Source organism: Sciurus carolinensis, chromosome 8 (genome assembly GCF_902686445.1).
Source record: "Sciurus carolinensis chromosome 8, mSciCar1.2, whole genome shotgun sequence".
Lineage (NCBI taxonomy): Eukaryota > Metazoa > Chordata > Mammalia > Rodentia > Sciuridae > Sciurus > Sciurus carolinensis.
The window spans coordinates 115,380,943-115,397,877 of NC_062220.1; the positions used below are offsets into that span (position 1 = coordinate 115,380,943).

The following is a 16,935-nucleotide window of genomic DNA, read 5'->3' on the forward strand; positions in this document are numbered from 1 at the left end:
AACAATAATAGTTCATGATAGGAAAACCAAATTTCAGTGTCCGATTTCAACCACACCCATTTATTTATTTTTTTTATTAAAATATTTTTTATTTTTACAGACACATTTTGATTCATTGTACACAAATGGGGTACAGCTTTTCATTTCTATTGTTGTACACGATGTATATTCACGCCATTCATGTAATCATACATATACATAGGGTAATACTGTCTGTTTCATTCTACTGTTTTTCCATTCCCACCCCTTCCCATCCCTTTTTCCTCTACACCATCCAAAGTTCCTTCATTCTTCTCTTCCCCCTGCCATCCCCCATCATTATATATTGTCATGCACTTATCAGAGAAAACATTTGGCCTTTGGTTTTTTGGGCTTGGCCTATTTGACTTAGCATGATATTTTCCAACTCCATTTACCAGCAGATGCCTTAATTTTACTATTCTTTATAGCTGAGTAATATTCCATTGTGTATATATACCACAGTTTTTTTATCCATTCGTCAATTGAAGGGCATCTAGGTTGGTTCCACAATCTAGCTATTGTCAACCACACCCATTTATTTATAATATTATCTTTGGCTGCTTTAATTCTGTAACAGTGGAGTTCAGTAGTTAGCACAGTGACTATAAGGCCCACAGAGTCTAAAATGTTTACTATATTGTCCTTTATATTAAAAAAATCTGCCAGTTTCTGACCCCGTATCATGTACATTTTTAAAAATTTTTTATTTTAAAAATTTTAGACTACAAAAGTAATTCACAGATTTACTGTATATCCTCCATCTAACTTCTAATGTTAACACTCTACATAAGTGTATTAAAATTAAACAAAAAACTTAACATTGATTAAAAACTACTAACTATAGACTTTGTTGGGGTGGGAGGGTGGGGGAGTGGTATCTGGTATTGAACTCGGGTGCTTTACTACTGATGACTGAGCTACTCTTCAGCCCTTTTTATTTTTTATTTATTTTTATTATTTATTTATTTGTATTTGGTACCAGGGATTGAACCCAAGAGCACTTAACCACTGAGCCACACCCCCAGCCCTTTTTTATATTTTATTTAGAGACGGGGTCTCACTGAGTTGCTTAGGGCCTCGCTAAGTTGCTGAGGCTGGCTTTGAACTTGCTATCCTTCTGCCTCAGCCTCCCAAGTTGCTGGGATTACAGACATGCACCACTACCACATCTGGCTTTATTTTTTTATTTTGAGACAGTTTCTCCCTAAATTTGCCTCAAACTTGTAATCCTCTGCCTCAGCCTCCCGAGTTGCAGGTACCTGGCTCTAATCTATATATTTTATTAAATTTTTGTCATTTGTCCCAATCCTTTTTCTGTCCCAGGATCCAGACTAAGATCTTGGATCACACTGAGTTGTAAAGTCTCCAATCTGGGACAATTCCTCAGTGTGTCCTTCAAACTGTAAACTTTTAAACAGGACTGGCCTATTATTTTGTAAAATGTTTTTCAAACTTTTTTTATATGTAATTCACATACCAGAAAATTCACTAATTTAAAGTGTTCAATTTAGTGGTTTTTTAGTGTATTCACAAAGTTGTATAGTCATCACCTCTATATAATTCTAGCACATTTCATTACACTGAAAAGAACCCCTGTACATGTAAATAGTCACTCTGTTTTACCCCCTCTTCCCATCTCCTGGCAACCACTAATCTCTTTTTTGTCTCTGAATTTGCCTATTCTGAATATTTAATATAACTGGAATCATACAGTATATGACCTTTTGTGTCTGGCATTCGCATAAGCATATTTTCATGGTCCATCCATGTTGTAGCATGTAACAGTATATCATTCCTTTTTATTACTTGCTAATATTCCACTGTAGGAGTATACCACAATTTGTTTATCCATCAGTTTGTTCATTAGTTAACTGATGCCCAGGATTTTTCTTTTGGTAATTATGAATGATGCTATGAAAATTCATGTGCAGATTTTTGTTTGGACATATTTTCAGTTCTCTTAGATAAATACCTAGAAGTGGAATTTCTGGATCATATGGTAACTCTTTAACTTTCTGAGAAACTGCCAAGCTATTTTCCATTATGTTCCCACTAATAATATATGAGGATTCCAATTTCTCTGCATCCTCAACACTTGTTATTGCCCATTAAAAAAGTTATATCCATCCTAGTGGGTCTGAAGTGTTATCATTATGGTTTTTTAAAAATATTTTGTTTTGTTTTAGTTGTAGGTGGACACAATAACTTTATTTATTTTTATGTGGTGCTGAGGATCGAACCCAGGGCCTCACACACGCTAAGTGAGCACTCTTCCACTGAACCATGACCGCAGCCCCTCATTATGTTTGTTTTAAAAGATATTTTTTAGTTGTTGATGAACCATTTATTTATTTATTTATTTATTTATTTATATGTGATACTGAGGATCAAACCCAGAGCCTCACACATGCCAGGCAAGCACTCTACCACTGAGACACAATCCCAGCCCATCATTATGGTTTTAATTTGCATTTCCCTAATGACTGATGAAGTTAAACATTTTTCATGTGCTTATCAGCATCTGTATATTTTATTTGGACAAGTTTATTCAAATCCTTTTCCCATTTTTTAATTGGGTTATTTGTCATTGTATGCAATTTTGTATATATTTAGAGTTTGCAAACCCCTTGAAGCTGCTTGAAGTAACTAACTCAAAGTGAGCTGAATGGCAGAATCTGATGCAATACCAGTAGCTCCCTGAACTGAATGTGGTTGAATTTGGATATGCTGAAGTACAGAGTAAGTTGTCTAAGACTGCTGATCACGCAGAGTTTGGCACAACCCCAAACACTGCTGATCATGCAGAGTTGGGCGACCATAGTCAAATGAAAGAGATACTGATGGTGTCCAGAAACTACAGCATCATCCAAGATGTGATAAAACCACTTGGGGATCTTTCTTGGGAGCTGATTACTGACAGGGAGAAAAGGAGTCAGACAGCTTGTCTTGGGCAACTGCTCAAAACTGCAGAAGTCCTAATGCTCTTTTTTTTTTTAAGTTGTCAATGGATCTTTGTATTTTATTTATTTATATGTGGTGCTGAGTATCAAACCCAGGGCCTCACACATGCTGGGCAAACACTATACCACTGAGCCACAACTCCAGCCCTCCAGGCTTCTCTTGCCCCCATAGCATTTGGTTATAATAAAACCATCTTGGAGATGTACTTTAAAAGATACACTTCAGTAATTTAAATTGTGAAAATAATATATTCTGACTTTAGATATTTTGGAAAATAACCAATAAACCTCCTTTTCCTCCTTTTTCCTCACCCTAAACATCTCTTACTCCATTCATTGTACATAGTAACTTTTTTTTTTTTTTTTTTTTTTCCTCCTGAGATGGACTCTTGCTGTGTTTCCCAGGCTGGTCTCAAACTCCTGGGTCTCCAGGGAGCCTCTTGCCTTTGTCTCCAGAGTAAGGCTATAGGTATGCACTATTAACTTCTTTTTTTTTTTTTTTTTTTTTAGTACTGGTGAGCTTTACTGCTGAGCTGCAGTCCCCAATTCTTTTGTGTTGTTGTTTTGTTTTGTTTTGTTTTGTTTGAGACAGGGTCTTGCTAAATTGCTGATGTTGACCTCAAAGTTATGATCCTCCTGCCTCAGTCTTCTGAGTCACTAGGTTTACAGGTAGGCACCATGGTACCCAGCATCTAACATTTTAGTGCTCATATCTCCATGTTCTTGGCAGTCTCTTTAGTAAACATTACTTCTAATGACTGCATTAATATCCATTTCCTAATCCATTCACTTATTCAATAAGTTATTAAACCTTATTGTATAGACATAATGTAGCTTGAAAATGTAGTTTTGATTTTCATTTTCTTTTTTTTTTTAACTGCACTGGGGATTGAACCCAAGTGGCACTCTTCTATTGAGTGACATCATCAATTTTTTTTCTTTTTCTTTTCTTTCTTAAATTCTGAGACAAGGTCTCATTAAGTTGCTAAGGCCGGCCTCTTAATTTGTGATCCAGCTTCCTGAGTTTTTAGGATTACAGGTGTGCATCATTGCACTTGGCTAAGCAATACAGATTTTTTTAAAACATCTTTTTTATTGTAATAAAATATATATAACATAAAATTTACCATTGTACTCATTTTTAAGTGTAAAATTTTTTGGCTTACGTACAGTCACAATATATAACTATCACCACTACTTCCAAAATGTTTTCATTACCCCAAGCATCTAGGAGGTTGAAGTAGGAGGATTGCAAATTCAAGTCCAGCCTCAGCAACTTAGCAAGACACTGACTCAAAACCAAAAATCAAAAGGACTGGGGATGTAGTTCAGTGGTGAAGTATCCCTGGGTTCAAACTCCAGCACCAAAAGAAAAAAAATTACCTTCTTAACCATTTTTACAGTTTAGTATTATTTAGTACATTCATATTGTTGTGGAAACATTACCATTATATATCTCCACAACTGTTTTCATTTTGTCAAACCGAAACTCAATACCCATTAAACAATAACTCTCTATTCCCTTCTCCTCCTGCCTACTGGCAACCATATTAGGGCTTCACTACATTGCTGAGACTGGCTTTGAACTTGCCATCCTTCTACTTATAATCCTCTGGCCTCAGCCTCACAAGTAGCTGGGATTACAAGCATGCATCACCATACCTGTCCTTTTTTTAATTTTTTGAGGAATTTCCATATTGTTTACTGCAGTGAGTGCGCCATTATACATTCCCACCAGCAGTGAGTGTGTAAGTGTTCCATTTCTCCATATTCTTGTCAATATTTGCTTTCTTTAGTTTATTTTATAGTAGCCATCCTAATGTGATGAGATGGTATCTCATAGTTTTGATTTTCATTTCCCTAATGATTCATGATAATAAATACTTTTTCATGTGCTTATTGACTGTTTTTATATCTTCTTTGGAAAAATGTCTATTCATATCTTTTGTCTATTTTTTAATTGGATTGTTTTTGTTGTTAAGTTTTAGGAGTTCTCTATACATATTCTGGAAATTTTTCCTTTATCAGATATATGATCTGCAAATGTTTTCTCCCATTTTGTGGGTTACCATTTTACTGTCTTCTGATGCATAGAATTTTTAAATTTTCATAAAAACCAATTTTTTTTCTTTTGATACATTTACGTTTGGTGTCATATGGCTAAGCATTGCTAGAAATGTGGATTATAAAATAGGGACCAAGTGGCTTCTTTCTTAAGATTCTCAGTGGTGACCTTAATTGTTGTCCAGTTATTATAACTCCTCGTCTTCTGTTTCTCGTTTCTGAAGAATGTTGGTCTATCTCTTCATTTCATTGGTCAGTGGGAACACAGTACTTGAGTGGTAGGCCCTTGTCCCCTATCTGGTCTAAGGACACACAGAGATCTGAAGCAGTACTTCTATAGTTATTGACCAAATCTGCCTCCTTTGGAAATGGTTCTAGTGACTAGTTGGCCATTCCACTCTGGGACTAGTCATCAGGTTGATTCCCATGGTAGTCTCTATAGCATCTGACAGTTCAATATCTACTATCCCAGTTACTCTTCAGAAACACCTTGTGATGTAAGCAGTAGTGGTCTTTTTAAGACAGACGTCTTTGAATATGAGATTGGATCCTGGCCAAAGCCCAGAAAAGTTTCTTTTTCTTCTTAACTCTACCATCTCTGCAAAGACACATCACAGAATAAGAAGCTTTCTTTTTTTCCTTTTTTTTTTTAATAAAGTTGTAAGTGAACCTTTATTTTACTTATTTATATGTGGTGCTGAGAATCAAACCCAGTGCATCGCACATGCCAGGCAAGCACTCTCCCACTGAGCTACAACCCCCGCCCAAGAAGCTTTTTACAATTAAATTCTGACTTGACCCTAGACTCCTTGAGGGCTAGAAGCAGAACCTTGTCTGATTTATTTTTATCATTGAGCCTAGTAGTTGGCATTCTCTAAATGTTTGTCACACTGCACTGGCAATTAAGTTAATGGAAGTGGCCATTAATGGAGGACACAACCTGATTTGTGAAAGTTGATATTATAGATTATTCAGAATGGTATTATTTTGTTTGTATTATTTTTAACCACCGTCAGTTCTCTTTAGGACCTGCTATTGAAAAGAAAAGTGAAGTCATTGTTCTGTCAGGTATTAACTGGGTGTTATTAAAGCTCAGAAAGTTTTCCCTAATTAGTTAAATCTTATCAACTTTATTTTTTTCTTTTTAATATTATACCTATAGAATATTTTAGAGGGTCGTTACCTCACCCTTGGTTAAAATTTGAATTAATGAGAGCTGGGGTTGTAGCTCAGTGGTGGAGTGCTTGCCTTGCACATTCAAGGCACTGTTTGATCCTCAGCACCACATAAAAATAAGTAAATAAAATAAATGTATTGTGTCCATCTACAACTTTTTATTTTTGAATTAGTGAAGTTTTATAAAAATCTGATGAGATTTTACAAAGTCTTAATTAATGAGATTTCAATGGCTTAATGAAAATAAAACCCTTATTTTGTAAACTCTTCTCATGATAAAACAAGGGCAGGCCAGACCTGGTTGCTCACACCTTATAATCCCAGCAGTTTGGGAGACTGAGGCAAGTGAAACACTAGTTCAAAGCCAGCCTCAGCAATTTAGTGAGACCCTAAGCAAATTAGTGAAACCCTGTCTCAAAACACTAGAAAAAATAGGGATAGTAGGAACATACTTGCACATTGTAAAGGCTATTTATGCTAAGCCCATGGCCAACATCATTCTTAATGGAGAAAAACTGAAACCATTCCCTTTAAAAACAGGAACAAGACAGGGATGTCATCTTTCACCACTTCTATTCAACATTGTCCCCAAAACTCTAGCCAGAGTAATTAGACAGACTAAAGAAATTAAAGGAATACGAATAGGAAAAGAGGAACTTAAGCTGTCACTATTTGCTGATGACATGATTCTATATTTAGAGGATCCAAAAAAACTCCTCCAGAAAACTTCTAGACCTCATAAATGAATTCAGCAAAATAGCAGGGTATAAAATCAACACACATAAATCTCAAAACATCTTTATATGCAAGCGATGAAACATCTGAAAGGGAAATGAGGAAAACAACTCCATTTGTAATAACCTAAAAAATAAAATAAAATACTTGGGAATTAATCTAACCAAAGAGGTAAAAGATCTCTACAATGGAAACTACAAAACATTGAAGAAAGAAATTGAGGAAGACCTTAGAAGATGGAAAGATCTCCCATGTTCTTGGATAGGCAGAATTAATATTGTCAAAATGGCCATACTACCAAAAGTGCTATACAGATTCAGTGCAATTCCAATTAAAATCCCAATGATGTACCTTACAGAGATAGAGCAAGCAATCATGAAATTCATCTGGAAGAATAAGAAACCCAGAACAGCTAAAGCAGTCCTCAGCAGGAAGAATGAAACAGGGGGTATCGCAATACCAGAACTTCAACTATACTACAAAGTAATAGTAAAAAAATGGCATGGTATTGGCACCAAAATAGACAGGTAGATCAATGGTACAGAATAGAGGACAAGGACACAAACCCAAATAAGTACAATTTTCTCGTACTAGACAAAGGTGCCAAAAATATGCAATGGAGAAAAGATAGCCTCTTTAACAAATGGTGCTGGGAAAACTGGAAATCCATATGCAACAGAATGAAACTAAACCCCTGTCTCTCACCCTGCACAAAAATCAACTCACAATGGATCAGGGACCTTGAAATCAGACCAGAGAACCTGCATCTTTTTTTTTTTTTTTTTTTTTTTTTTTTTTTTTTTTTTTTTGTGGTACTGGGGATCAAACTCAGGGCCTTGTGCTTGCAAGGCAAGCACTCTACCAGCTGAGCTATCTCCCCAGCCCTCCTGCATCTTATAGAAGAAAAAGTAGGTCCAAATCTTCAACTTGTTGGCTTAGGATCAGACTTCCTTAACAGGACTCCCATAGCTCACGAAATAAAAGCAAGAATCAATAACTGGGATAGATTCAAACTAAATAGCCTTCTCTCAGCAAAGGAAACTATCAGCAATGCAAAGAGAGAGCCTACAGAGGGAGGAAATCTTTGCCACTCATATTTCAGAGAGAGCATTAATTTCCAGAATATATAAAGAACTCTAAAAAAACTACACGAAGAATACAAATAACCCAATCAACAAATGGGCTAAGGATATGCACAGACATTTCACAGAAGAAGATCTACAAGCAATCAACAAACATATGAAAAAATGTTCACCATCTTTAGTAATAAGAGAAATGCAAATCAAAACTACCCTAAGATTCCATCTCACCCCAATTAGAATGGCGATTATCAAGAATACAAACAACAATAGGTGTTGGAGAGGATGTGGGGAAAAAGGTACACTCATACATTGGTGGTGGGGATGCAAATTAGTGCAGCCACTCTGGAAAGCAGTGTGGAGATTCCTTAGAAAACTTGGAATGGACCCACCATTTGACCCAGCAATCCCACTCCTCGGCCTATACCCAAAGGACTTAAAATCAGCATACTACAGAGATGCAGCCACATCAATGTTCATAGCTGCTCAATTCACAATAGCCAGACTCTGGAACCAACCTAGATATCCTTCAATTGATGAATGGATAAAGAAGCTGTGGTATGTATATATAAACAATGGAATATTACTCAGCTATAAAGAATGATAAAATTATGGCATTTGCAGGCAAATGGATGAAATTGGAGAATATCATGCTAAGTGAGATAAGCCAATCTCAAAAAACCAAAGGACGAATGATCTCGCTCATAAGCAGATGATGACACATAATGGGGGGTGGGAGGGGGGCAAGAATGGAGGAAGGAGGGACTGTATAGAGGGAAAAGAGGAGTGGGAGGGGTGGGGAAGAGGAAAAAATAACAGAATGAATCAAACATCATTACCCTATGTAAATGTATGATTATGCAAATGGTATGCTGTTACTCCATGTACAGACAGAAACAACATGTATCCCATTTGTTTACAATAAAAATAAATTTAAAAAAAAAAAAAGAATCCAAAAAAAAAATTAAAAAATGGGCAGAGGGTGTGGCTCAGGGTTAAACAACACCTGAGTTTAATCCCTGGTACCAAAAAGAAGAAGAGGGCAGACACAGTTACCAATATTGGCACATGAAGGACACTGACCTGACACTGGCTTGTCTGGCAAACCTGGGTCTTAGACTAAATCTTCTACCTCCAAATTTCTCTTTTCACCATATTATACTAGAAATCCAGGTCTCAGCTGGATCTGTCCAGTCTGAAGAGCTTTTCTTTAGTACAGTATTTCCCCCAGGTATATTGATTTGAGTTAAAATTGGCAAATTTCTATCATTCATTCACATGCATTTTATCAGATGTTTGCTCCCAGGTGTACTGTGCTGTTGGCCCTAGGACATATCTTACTAGAGTGGACAATAAACAGTTCAGTGCATAATTAATCCTCTGTGTGAGTAGTGTTATCCTATAATAGACACGGGTCCCAATTTGGGAATAATACCTGAACTGTTTTTTCATTGCAGATTTCTGACTTTTTCCCCCTATTTGTTTTCGAGTTTGGACTAGTACTTAAAAGAAAAAGTATTGATGCAGTTATATGTATATTTCTAAGTCTGAAAAAACAACTGAAGAATGTTTTTCTTGTAGAATACTGATTTTCCATAACTTTGGTTGGCTAGATTGATTTGTATTGAGTTGTGCATTCCTAAGTGTTTTTTCTTAAGTGTCAGATCTGGCAATAAATACACATTGTTGAGGTACTCCTGACTGCCTGCCCCTGTGCTGAGTAAGGCACTTGGAAGCTAGAACAGGGCATGAGGAAACAAAATAACAGATCCCATCCATTAAGCACATTGGCTTGTGGGTGGGAAGCTTTGTCTCTGACTGGCTCTATCACTGGACAAGTGACCTAACTAGTCTGAACCTTAATTTAACATCTCAGGGAATGCAAACAATTTTACAGTAATGTTTGCCTCAAGGCAGGCTATAAAGATAAAATGACATAATTCACACAAAAAGCCTAGCAGAGTAGGTTAGCCCATGTTATTGGTAGTGATAAGAAATATAACAAATATCCCTAATTTAAACATTTTAAGGGAAAGTCTGACTTCTCTGGATCAAACTAATTTGTCCTATTCTAGAGTTCCTCTCAGCATGAATTTATACAATTCTGATGTCTCACCTAATCTACCTTCAAGGAATGATACTCATTCAGAAAGAGAAGTTGTGACTTGTTCATTCAGCAAAATAACCAAGTACCTGCTGATTGCTCCGTGGGGAATACAAGGAAGCAGTACTGTTCAGTGAACTGAGAGAGAAAGAGAGATCTTACTAGGGAAGAGGATTAACATTTTTAAGCACTTCACTGCATGCCTGGAACTGTGTAGGCTTCTTATTGTTTTCTTTCTTTAATTCGAACAACTGTCTTTGAGGAAGGTAATGGCCTGTTTTCACAAATAAGTGAAACCAAAGGCTCAGAAAGAAAATAACTTGTCTGAAGTCAGAATAAGTGGAAGAACTGAGATTTGAATTCAGATTCCTCTGTGCCATGCTAGTTTTTAAAGACAAGTCCATAAGAGTCAAGGAACATTTAAGAGAGTGGAATGACAAAAGGCAGCCTCTTGTATAACCCTTAAAAGTTTGTCAGTAGTGGTCCAAATCCCATTTCACCTCCTTAGAGTTCCAGAGAAAAGGACCAGTGCATCTCTAAGGAAAGGAAGCCAATCCTTCTAGATCTGAAAGGCCATTCGGGTCTGTGGTCCTATACTTGAAGGCCAGGTCACAGAGGGCTAGTTTAGGGATCTAACCACCATTTAGACTCAAATTTTAGAGCTATTTTCTGTGTGTTCTAAGTTCGAATTAACTTACTCATTTTTCACTCTAACGTTCTGTGAATATGATGGAATGCACACCTAATCTCTGCTCCACATGGTCCAGCAGCAGCCTAATAAGCAGCACAGACAGCTTCAGGCATGTTAAGGTTCCCGGCAAAGAACTTCCCTATGATCAGGAATGAGACCTGCTGGGGTCATGCCAGCTATTTATCACCCAAATTTGTAATCTTTGTAACTAAGATTAACATTTCTAGGTGCCTCTGTACACCCTGATCTAGGAATTCTTGGTGTTAAGAATGCTGAAAAGGCAGATAATGAATTCCTACAGTTTTCTAGAACCTGAGAATTGAATACAAGAATGTGATGAAGAGATTTCCTCATGAGGTCAAGTTCCTTGGTTCCTGCAGGGATGGATGTTCAACGCTTTTATTCTCTCGCTTGTTCAGTTCCTGTGAGGTAGGCCAAGGGAAGTGAACCAAAGGCCACCTCTGGAAAGGTAATAGGAGTGAAGATGCTGGGTCAGTCAAATCCACGCTCTGCATGCCTAAGGGAACATGCAGTATTGTAAATTTGCTTTTAGTCCAACACATTTACCTCCCAGGACATCTCAAATTGAGGAATGTTTGCAAAACTAAATGTGAACTTATTTCCTAAAAGGAACAACTGTGTTAATAATAGATTCTTAGGCTTGATCCAGATCCTATTTAAATCATTGAGAGTCTGGGAGCCAAATTCCCTATAGAGGGAAGGGCTTCTTTAGGAAAAATGATGATGGGGAAGGAAGTTGAGTTTAATGGAGCCCCTTGTTAGAATTCTTGTAATTATCTTCCTCCTCCTCTTTTTTTTTTTTTTTTTTTTTTTTTAAAATACTGGAAGTTGAATCAAGGGAAGCTTTACCACTGAACTATATCCCCAGTCCTTTTATTTATTTATTTATTTTTTTAAAGATACCAGGGATTGAACTCAGGGGCACATGGCCACTGAACCACATTTCCAGTCCTTTTTTGTATTTTATTTAGAGACAGGGTCTCACTGAGTTACTTAGCTCCTTGCTTTTGCTGAGGCTGACTTTGAACTCGGGATCCTCCTGCCTCAGCCTCCTGAGCTGCTGGGAGCCTCTTGAGCCACTGCACTCAGCTCCATATGTCTTCTTTAGCTCCTATGCCAGACTCAACTTGGTCTTGCTCTTCTTTGTGACTCCTTTGCAGTAGCATCAAACCTGAAATAATATTCTTAGTAGAGTACTGTTGATTGCATAAATGGATGAGTGATGTGTTTACTCTTTATTTACTTCAAAACAAGTTACATCATTGTATAATGAATTTGAGGGAAAACAGAGAAGGTATTTAGCTTTGTAAAGTTGCATGTTATTTGGATAACATGAGTGAAAATAGTGCTCATGTTGTATTGGGAAATCTGAATGTGGCACTGTGTGGTGACCCACCCTTAGGCAAGTCTTCCAGCCTCCCTGACCTCATGTCCCTTATTTGTAAAATGGGGTAAGAATCAGAAGTAATGATAGATGTTAATATGTTTTAAGAAATTAGCAAGTACAACTGGGCACAGGGGTGTATGCCTGTAATCCCAGCAATTTAGCAAGGAACTAAGGACTTAACAAGACTGTCTCAAATTAAAACATAATCACTGTTGCTCAGTGGTTAAGCAACTCTGCCCAATAACAAAACAAACAAAAATCTAGAAAGTGGTGCAGGTCTAGAGTGAAGAAGGGCCAGGTGTGATGGCATACACCTGTAGTCTCAGCTCTTCGAAAAGCTGAGGCAGGAAGATCACTTGAACCCAGAAATTTGAGAACATCCTGGGAAACACAGAACGCTGTTGCCCACCCCCTACCCCCCCCAAAAAAAGAGGACAGGAACACAAAACTAGTTATAATAAGGTTGTGATGTGGTCAGGTAGGTCTTGCAGGAACCAGGAGAGTTCTAGCAGGATGGAAGCTTAGGTATACTCAGGACCTATTTCCTTTTTATTCTCTCTAGTTCCTGAACCAATGAGGGCCCTCTATTCTCTGGGCCACTGTCCTAGTCCTGCAGGGCCCATGAGGCTGTGGCCACATTCTTTTGTTCTGTAGATGCTCAGTAGACAGTCACCAGGAGAAGCTACTCATCTCTGCTTTGCCACATTGGTGTGGGGTTCTGGTGTATAGTGTTAGGGAGGAGGTAAGGAAAGGAGGCTTCTAGGATTGGGGGGTGCCTCTGGAGGCCAGGATATATTGCAAAGAGAGGGTTGTGAGCAGCTCACCTGGCAGTTGACCAAACCCAATCATGCCTGCCTGTACCCACTCACTCACTAAATATTTCAGTGCCTGCTACGATGAAACTCTAAGGCCCAGGGAAAGGAACCATGGTGTCAGGCCACTGAGAATTAGACTGACCCAATGCCTGGCCTACTACAAGGCTGCCACACCCTGCAAATTCTGATCTTACCTGTGACTAACTCCTGATCATTCCCACCCCAACACCTGCCTTGACTCAGGTTTCTCCCTTATGCCTCTGTGTAGGAGTATGGGCTGGGCAGAACCTTGGGTCCAGGGAGTATGAGAAGGGGACCAGGGTAAATAGTATGCATATGTACCTCCTCAATAGCAACAGCCTCCTCCCACTTTGGTATGTCCTCCAGATCACCCTGGGCCACCTCAGTAGCCCAATAGGAGGTATGATACCCTAACTTCTCAAAGGAAAAAAAGAAATTCAAGCCATCAGTAATCTACCCAGTGCAGTGGCCAGTCAGTAGTATAGTCAGGACTTGAACTCAGCTTTTCAGGATGGGGAAAACTGGAACATTGAGGGAGATTTTTTTTTAATTTACTGTTAACTCTTATCTGATTTCAACATTATTATATGTAAAAATGTCAGTTTTATAAACTTGGAGAATTTAGAAAATGTAAGTCATTTCTACCAAGCCTCTATTATAGAGATAGTTATCATTACTAGCTTTGTATATTCTGCCACATTTAAAAAGACATTTTCTAATACTTATATTTATTATTGTAACAAATGCAGTATTATACATACATTTTACATTTTTCTTTTTTAAAAGTTATTATAACTGGGTGCAGTGGCACATGTCTGTAATCCCAGCAATTTAGGAGGTTGAGGCAGGAGAGTCACAATTTTGAGACCAACTGCAGTAGCTTAGTGAGGCCCTAAGCAACTTAATGGACACCCTGTCTCAAAATAAAAAGAACCAGGAATTAGCCTGGTGCAGTGGCACATGCCTATAACACAGTTCCTTGGGAGGCTGAGGCAGGAGGATCGCAAATTCAAGGCCAGCCTCAGTAACTTAGCAAGACCCTGTCTCAAAATGTTAAAATGTAAAAATAAATGGGGATTTAATTCAGTGGTAAAGTGCTCCTAGGGTCAATCCCCAGTATGTAAAAAGGAGGATGGGATAGGGATATAACTCAGTGGTAAAGTACCCATGGGTCAATCCCTAATACCAAAAAAGTTATAAAAGTAATACTTGTTTATTATAATACTTTAAAGCAGAATAGGAATATAAAAATGCAAAGTTCCCTAGTCTTCATAATATCAGAAATAACTGTTGATAGTGTGTGTCTTTAGACATCCTTGAGTATACTCCCATATATATATATATATATATGTATATATATGTATATGTATATATATACACACACCCATTTATGAACTTTGTTTTTATACAAATAAGTTCATATACACACTTTCCTGCAGCCTGACCCTTAAAAAATATGCATTTTGTATTGAAAAATACAAATACAAAAATAGACTAATACAAAATCCCCGTTTATCATCTAGCTCCAAAAACCAACTTCCTTGTTGTTCTTTCATCTTTTTTTCCACTTTCACAGAATATTTTAAAGTAAATAACAAAACATCAGTGTTTCATAAATACTTCAGAATTGAGAATTGGGATAGGAATTGAGAATTTTTTTGAAAAGTTACATACTACTACAATCATACCCAACAAAATTAACAATCATTCTGCCAAGGGAAAAAAAGTCCAAACAAAAGGAATAGCATTAGTTTGGGACATTGAAAATGGAATCAGGAGGCCATTGTTCATCAGATCTCAGATATTTCCACAGCTGAACCTTTGAGTGAGGCTGCAGATACGCCTTCCCCCAAATGTGAGTTGACCTTTGAAATGTGCAGTGAACCCCTTCCCCCAGAATACCCAGAGACTAAAACTACACAAAATCCCTTTCTTACAAAACAGCTTAACTTCTGCCAACAGCGATCATAATTCCTGACTAATGATGTGATTTCCAGTCCCCTTGTAGTTTAAAGCTATAAATATAGCTGCCATTTTGTAAAACCTTTGAGTGTATTTTCAGGACTGCTTAAATCTGTGTTTTCCTAGATTGCAATTCTCATTAGCCCCAAATAAATGTACTTTTCTTTGTTGTCAACTAGGTTGATTTTATTGTCAGTCATTTTACAAATATCATTTTACAGTTGGTTTGTTTGAATCTGGTTCCAATGAGATCCACACACTGCAAGTTGTTGCGTTTATCTCATCTCAGTCTGTAACTCTGAGCCCCACCCATGCTATTTAACTTTTGGAGAGCTTGGGCTACTTATGAAATTCCACATTCTGATTTGGCTGATTATATTCTCCAGAATTTGTTTAATACATGCATCTGTTTTCTGTAAATGGGTACAATAATTCATTTTTGTGGCTTTATTATAGTCTGTCTTAAGGCAAAAATGCTTCCTTAATGAAGCTATGTATTCCCTATTGCATCATGTCAGGAAGCTATTGTTAAGATTGATTGGTGAGCCTGACTCTGTGGTCATCTTCATCTGTTTACGTGGCTCTTAATTTTAAAAGATAAAATTTTTGAACAAGGAAACACGGGCTAGGGGCGTAGCTCAGTGCTAGAGGCTTGCCACCCATGCATGAGGCCTGGTTTCCTTCCCTGGCACTTCAAACACAAAACAAAAAGAAACATACATAGGTCAAGTCCTTAGCATTTTTGAGCTGGAATGATTAAAAAAGCAAGCTGTAGCCTTAGATTCTAAGAGAGCAGATGTATATATAGAAGGAGAAGGTTTCCTGGTCAGAGAAAAGGTTTTGGAACTGAGGCCAACAGCACTGGTACTTTCAGCAGCCAACTGCTCTTCTGGGACTTCAGGTAAAATGATGTAACTGAGTGAAAAAGTGGCAGTGAGTCGGCTTCTTCTCTATTCAAATCACTGAGCTGCTGTCTTATTGAGAGATGCTCATGAGCCTGCTCTGTGAAGACTCACTGGAAGGCTTCTTGGTCTGAGAAGACTGCAGCTTTTGATCCTTATCTTATACTTTGGAAGCTGAAATCAGGGTAATCCCCTGGCGTTTGTGAGTTCTGGACTTGGGGAGGAGCCACCTGCTTTGGAGATAGTAAGTGAGATGATCCAGAGTGGTAGTCTAAGAGCTAGAAACCGTATTTAAGAGACCATGTAGTCCAGTGCTTCATTTTACTGTGAGGGGAATATGGCCAGAAGAGGGTAGGGGATGTCTCCAAACCACTAGCAAGCTGGAGGTTCTACTGAAGCCAGCATCCAAGCCTTCAGTTCTCTGATTATGGTAGGTAGCCAGCCAACATTTTCTACTTAGAATTTTTGAGATGATGAGGATGGCCAGATCTGGCTCCTGACAGATTCTTCTGGGTATCCATTAGTGTCTTATCATTCTTGCTTTTCTGCTGGGTTCTTTGACTTGGAAGTGGTATTCAACAATGATCTGTTTCTACTGGCCAGCTTGATCTGTGGTGGTATGGTGATTTGAATACAAACAGGGTGTCATGAGTCCCCATCTAAGCTCCACAGTAGTCAGGCTGCAATTTCCTGAAGAGAGTAGACCAGATTAAGATTATCTAGAGTATATCATGAGTGTGACATTAGGTGATATGAGGGTAAAAATTTTTCTTCATTTATATTTATTTTTTCACTTATGGTACACTGGTTTTTCCATTAACAGCAGTGACATAAGCTTCGTCTTTAAATATATTGAGGCCACAATGTTAGTAGATTTAGACAAAATAAGGTAGATGTTCCAAAAGAGGGAATGAAAAAGATTGCAGTGTAAAAAATCATCCTCTGATCCCTCCTAACTTCCTAACCTTTCAGTTACGGGAATTCTTTTATATTCTGG

General features: G+C 37.8%; 1 protein-coding gene across 2 annotated transcripts in view; it reads left to right on the plus strand.

The window, feature by feature from the left end:
- Positions 1-16,935, plus strand: part of Rnf185 (ring finger protein 185) — a 34,378-nt gene that overhangs the window by 2,751 nt on the left and 14,692 nt on the right. The window contains exon 2 of one of the 2 annotated variants that reach the window (XM_047562403.1): positions 3,363-3,450. The exons of the other annotated variant lie outside the window; for it this stretch is intronic. The gene's annotated coding sequence lies outside the window, so the exon portion shown is untranslated. The remainder of the gene's footprint in view (positions 1-3,362; positions 3,451-16,935) is intronic. 2 annotated transcript variants of the gene reach the window in all.